Genomic DNA, 6,459 nt, shown 5'->3' with positions numbered 1-6,459 from the left:
AACTACTGGTAGACTTCTACAAAGATTTGTATACCTCAAAGTCACAGATTACTGAATCTGAAATTACTCAATTTCTTATCCCATTAGATCTTCCTGTACTACAGCCTGACTATAGGGAATATATGGAATCTGAGATTACACTACAGGAGGTTCAGGAAGCCATAGATTCTTTTCCCCTAGGGAAGGCCTCCGGTTCAGATGGCATCCCAATTGAGCTATACAAGAGGCACTCAGTTCTGTTATCCCCCTTACTTCTACATGTTTATGAAGAGGCTCTTGGAGCAGGTTTTCTTCCCCAATCAATGTATGAAGCTGCTATCATTCTCTTACCGAAACAGGGTAAGGACCCCCAGCAGTGTGAGTCCTTCAGGCTAATCTCACTGTTGACGGCTGATGTGAAAATTTACGGCAAAGTATTAGCAAGGAGGCTAGGGAAAGTTATAACACAGCTAGTCGGTCTGGACCAGGTAGGGTTCATTCCTAACAAAACCACAGCTCTCAACACTAGACGATTATTCCTAAATCTCATGGCCTCCCATGATAATAAAGGCGCTAGAGCTAGTGCGGCCCTAGACATAGCGAAAGCTTTAGACACAGTCGAATGTCCCTACCTGTGGCAAGTCATGGCTACGATGGGTTTCGGCCCTCGGTTTATAGATATGGTGAAACTTCTATATAGATATCCCTCGGCAATGCTGCGTATCAACTCTTTGAGTACTGAATCCTTCACACTTGGGAGGGGTACATGTCAGGGATGCCCCATGTCCCCCCTGTTGTTTGCCCTTGCCATTGAGCCCTTTGCTCAAGCAGTTCGGTTAAGCCCGCATATCCAGGGTCTACATCTGGCAGGGCATTGTGAAAAAATCCAACTTTATGCCGATGACACGTTGGTATACTTGGGGGACAGGGGTGCCTCCCTGGCGGCCCTGACTCAATTGACAGACATTTGGCTCTATCTCAGGTTTACAGACCAATACTTCCAAATAGAACCTGTTCCTTTTGGATAAGCTGCAACAAGATGAGACAATACAGGGCTGTCCCCTCCAAATAACGGACAAGTTCACCTACCTAGGGGTCCAAGTCTCCTTGCCCCTCTCTAAGTATATAGAAGAAAATTTTGACCCACTAGTCCAGTGGACCCAAAGCAAATGCACTCACTGGGGGTCTCTGCCAATTGGCCTTGCTGGGAAAATCCACTTGGTAAAAATGTACGTTTTACCCAAACTGTTATATATTTTGTGGCACTCTCCCATACGTGTACCTAAAAAATGGTTTACCAAGTTGAATGCAATCCTGGGGAAGTTTATCTGGGGAGCCTCCAGGGCTAGGCTTAGACTATCCACCCTCATGAGAGGTAGGAAAGAGAGGGGGATGGCCTTCCCGGATCTATTCCTCTACTATGTAGCAGCCCAGCTGTCCCATGCTGCATGTATGATGCACGAGGAACTCTCCCCCCAGCTGTACCATCTTTGGAATTTGGTAACAGGTTTCCCTGGCTCCCCTTGGCTGGCCTTACTGGTTAAAAAACCAAGCAAACATTCCCCCGCCCTGGTGCTACAGCAATTAGATGCTCTTCACCAAGCACATCTACTTCTTAGTTTTAGAGACTACCCACCTCAGACCCCACTGTGGGGTAATGCATTGTTCCCCCACCTGCTTCTATGTGACCCTCCAAGAGTTTGGGAGTCCCTCTCGATTACCTCTTTGGGGGATGTTTGGGTGGACGGCCAGGTGATCCCAATGCACACACTTCAAACCACCAGTCACCTCCCCCCATCTCAGTGGTTCACGCACCATAAGCTCAGAATGGCCCTACAAAAACAAAGTGGTCAAAAGCCAATCAAGCTTGGTGATTCTCCTATACTGGATACGTTGTTAGGTAATAAATGGAGAGGCCTGATTTCCACACTGTACAAACAGCTCCATACCCCACTACACAGGGACCCCGTGCTCCCGGCTAGGGCGAGATGGGAGGAGGATGTAGGAGCTATCTCAGATGAGCAATGGGATTTGATCCTGAAAACCCCACTGCTGGTCTCTCTGTTGCAGAGACATAGATTAGTACAACTTATTTCATCCACAGGGCATATTTTACTAAACACAGGCTGTTTGTTATGAAGGCGGTGCCCTCACCAATATGTGTTAGATGTGAGAAGGAGGTGGCCACCCTGTTACACATGATCTGGGCATGTACGGCTCTTCAACAGTACTGGCAGGAGGTAATAGCTTGGCTGAATGGTGCCATTCCAGGGTGGAGTGCAGCCGGTGTAAGATCTTGTCTGTTATATCTGGACTTGGACGCTTCCTTGGACAAATACACCAGGATTTTTGTGCTAAAGGCTTTATTTCAAGCACAGAAAGTGATAACCTTGCATTGGAAGGACTCCAAACCACCATCCATTTAGGAATGGCATGTGGCTATGAACTATGTGGCCGCAATTGAAAGAGCTGCCCTGGAAAGGAAAGGTCAACTGCTTAAATACATACAGATTTGGCGGCTGTGGACTGGTAGCTTGGACTGCACTCCACCCCTACAACCTGCACGAGTTTAATAAACCTATTGTGGCACAATTACCTGGTGGTCTTCATATTTCTTCTCCTGAGGGGGGAGGGAGGTTAAGGTAACTACTGCCTATGTGATAAATGTTTTGATTGTGCCTTTTTTTGTTCCGTGACATGATGTCTCTAACCTTTGTCTGACACACTTTTATTTTGCTTTCCAATAAAAACCTTTTCTGAGCAAAAAAAAAATTATTTAAATACCTAGGTCTTCTTATTCTCAGTACATAGATGCCTACACAGGGCACTTGGTAAAGGTCTTGGCATGTCCAGCACAAAGAGGCCAAGTACATAGTTAGGGCCTTAACTTGTAGGTACATACTAGGACCAAAAGAAGCAGTGGATGGAAGGGCCTATTGGAGCACTGTAAGAGAGGAAATGTTTAAGAGCATATTCACCATGTGCCCTTTGAGTTAGCAGAGTTGAAAGACTCTATACCATTCCCTGTGTGCAGAGTTGAAAGACTCTATACCATTCCCTGTGTGCCTGAGAATGGCTCATTAAATCAGTTATGGTTCCTTTGATCGCTCCATCTGTTACTTGGATAACTGTGGTAATTCTAGAGCTAATACATGCCGACAAGCGCTGACCCCCAGGGATGCGTGCATTTATGAGACCAAAACCAGGTGACTCTAGATAACCTCGGGCCGATCGCACGTCCCTGTGACGGCAACGATACATTCGGATGTCTGGCCTATCGACTTTCGATGGTACTTTCTGTGCCTACCATGGGTAACGGGGAATCAGGGTTCGATTCCGGAGAGGGAGCCTGAGAAACGGCTACCACATCCAAGGAAGGCAGCAGGGCGTGCAAATTACCCACTCCCAACGCGCGTAGGTAGTGACGAAAAATAACAATACAGGACTCTTTTGAGGCCCTGTAATTGGCATGCGTACACTTTAAATCCTTTAATGAGGATCTATTGGAGGGCAAGTCTGGTGCCAGCAGCCGCGGAGAGCAGTCGCATCCTAGTGAGCTCCTGATCTTTGGTTCTCTGAGCACCGTTTCTCCTACCATGAGCGGAAGCAGCCCAGGAAAGGTGAGGCCCTCCGGGGGTGAGAGCCCTAGGGGTTGACCTAATCTACAGCCTTCATTTGAGGCTGGTGTTTCCCAGTCCCTATCTTCATCTCAGGGGCCTGAGGCATCGTTTGACCCCTCCAAGAAACCCGGAGATGAGGGCTTTGCCCTAAGCCTGGCCAAGGCTCTTACTATGCTGGATAAGAAGAAAAAGGAAATCTCGAGGCTTAAAGCTTGAATAAGAAACAATGTGACTACGTGCTCCAGGCTCACTAGCCTGGCTTGTCCCAAGCGAAAGGCTGAGATCCATCGTCAACAACAGGACCTCCAGGATCTGGAGGCTGAATTGGCCCTTCTCAGCGAGGGTGTTGGGGCGATGCGGGAGCGCTACGAGAATGAGGATCGGTTCCACCTGCAAAGGAAGGGAACAAAGGCAGACACGGGAGCAAAAGCAGACGCTGGTGCTGTGGTTTCGTTTGGGGCGGCAGCTGCCTTGCATAAAACTGGAACCAGCAGCATGAGGAGAAGGGGGTTGTGTCTGGAGTGGAGAGCCCGAAGACTGGTTCTGTGTCCGGAAGTCCCGCCAGTGTCCGTCTCAAGCCGCCGACTCTGCAGTTCCAGCCGCATGTCACCTTGGGCCCTGGGTTCCCTGCAGAGATGGCTGGGACTATTGTATCGGGTACAGTATCACTTTCATCAACTGTTATTTCATGTACCCTGAGCCTAGTATTACAAGTGTTTGCGTGCAACCTGATGTGCTAATTCTTTCTCCATTGTCCCCACTTGTATCGGCTCGTGCTCCGGTTGCTTCTAAGCAATCGGTGAGTGTTTCTTCTCCCTCTACTATTGAGGGTGGCTTGAGTGACCTGCCTTCTGTTTCCAATGGCCTGCCGTCTGTTTCCGTTACAATGCCTGCTACGTCTGTGGTTGCTACCTCTGCACCTAAACCTGTTATTCCTGATTATGGGGTTTCTGATATTTCTGTTCCAGCTGCTGCTATTTCTATTTCTGCGGCCTCTGCTTCCGCAGTTTCCAACTCTGTTCTAGAGTCACGTGTGGTTGTTGAGCCCCCTGTTGTAGCCCTAGATGAGCTTGATAGGCCGGGTCCCTCTGGTGCAGGGGGCAGTTATGCAGGAGCCTTAAAGGGGTTAATTAGATCTAAGGGCCCCCAGGCCAGGGGTGAGGCTCATACTCAGGAGGGGCCTCCCAGAAGGGGTCAGTGTACCCTTCTGACCCTGGCAAGAGGAGGAACGTTGTTAGGCTCCAGTGGAAGGGGGAGGGTCCAACCCCAGGCACTGTGGAGGTAATAGACAAGATCTTGGCCATGGGGTTTGGGGCGGAGCACCTCAACTGCTTCATGCACAATACAGTGCTTAAGGATTATACCGTGAGCTTTGTGCGGCCGCAGGAACTGGACGAGTTCTGGGTCCTTTATAGACAGACGGCAAAGAGAAGTATTTTGTGGGGTTTGAGGCTGTGGCAGTTTCCCGACCATCAGTAGTGGAGGTTAACATTATCTTGGAAAATTAATCTATACCACCTGCCGACCTCAGGGTCTGGCTTAGCCGCTACGGAAAGGTGGTGGGGGACTTTGAAAAAGAACTAGGTCATAAGGGCATCTGGATGGGAGGGTGGAAGGTTAAGGTGCAGTTACACTCCTGGGGTAACATCACACAACACATCCCCAATCCCGCATATATTGGCAAGGATCTCATTTGCTGTTCTTACCCGGGCCAGCCGTGTCATTGCTGGAAGTGTGGGTCGACGAGGCACTTGAGCATCAGCTGTGATGTACTTAAGTGTGCCATGTGCCTTGGTGTAGGCCATGTGGCTAAAGTCTGCACACAGAGCATAAGGTGTAATCTTTGTGGAACGCTTGGCCATGCTTATGGTAATTGTCCCTCCTCATGGCATAAGATCGATGAGGAGTTTCACTGTACTGTGAAGGGCCGAAGCATGTTTTCTGCTGTCCTTGGCATCCGGGAGGTCCTGGAACGATGCAGGGCGAATGAGTGGGCAAGTATTTGCTGGCTTTGGACCAATCTAAGGCCTTTGATAGGGTTAACCACGAGTACCTCTGGTTGATTCTGAGTAAGTATGGACTTCCTGGCAAATGTATCCATTTGCTTCAAACTTTGTATCAGCGGAGAGTTTCCCACTTCTGAATGGCTAGTCTGGTAAACCCTTTGAGGTCTCTTCTAGGGTGCGGCAGGGGTGTCCTTTAAGTCCTCTGCTATATGCTTTTGCCATCGATCCTCTTATACGGAGGTTGGATGGTGGAGTGTTGGTGGTGGTCCCTCTGTCTCCTGGAAGAGCTTTGAAGGTTACTGCCTATGCAGACGATGTCACGGCAGTCATCTCCAGTGATTTCGAGGCTGAGGCTGTGGACCGTCTGTTGGAGGACTATTCAAGGGCCTCAGGGTCCTTGATTAACAGGAGGAAGTGTGAAACTTTCTGGATGGGTAAGGGAGTTCCAGCCTATGGTCTCCCGGATGTCTTCCCAAAGGCCCAAACCCAAATTAAAATCTTGGGGATCATCTTTTTTTCAGGGCGATTGTGCCACTCTAAATTGGGAGGAAAAGCTGAAGTTCGCAACTGCTCTGGTCAATCGGTGGAAGGGTTTTAAGTACTCCTTAAGGGAAAGGGTTGACCTAATCAAATCTTACTTGGTTCCAATTTTCCTTTATGTCAGCTATGTGTGTCTTTTGCCAGAGTCCTTCTATGGTCGGGTCAACAACTTTTTTTTCCAGCTCTTATGGGGAAACAGAACTAACCTTATCAAGAGAAATGTCACCTACCTACAAAGGAAGGAGGGGGGTTTAGACATGATAAACCCTGTGGTGTTCTTCATGAATGCCTTTGTTAAGTACAGTTTTTCCAAC

This window comes from Xenopus laevis, chromosome 3L (assembly GCF_017654675.1).
Source record: "Xenopus laevis strain J_2021 chromosome 3L, Xenopus_laevis_v10.1, whole genome shotgun sequence".
Lineage (NCBI taxonomy): Eukaryota > Metazoa > Chordata > Amphibia > Anura > Pipidae > Xenopus > Xenopus laevis.
Note: the sequence above shows the minus strand (reverse complement) of the source record.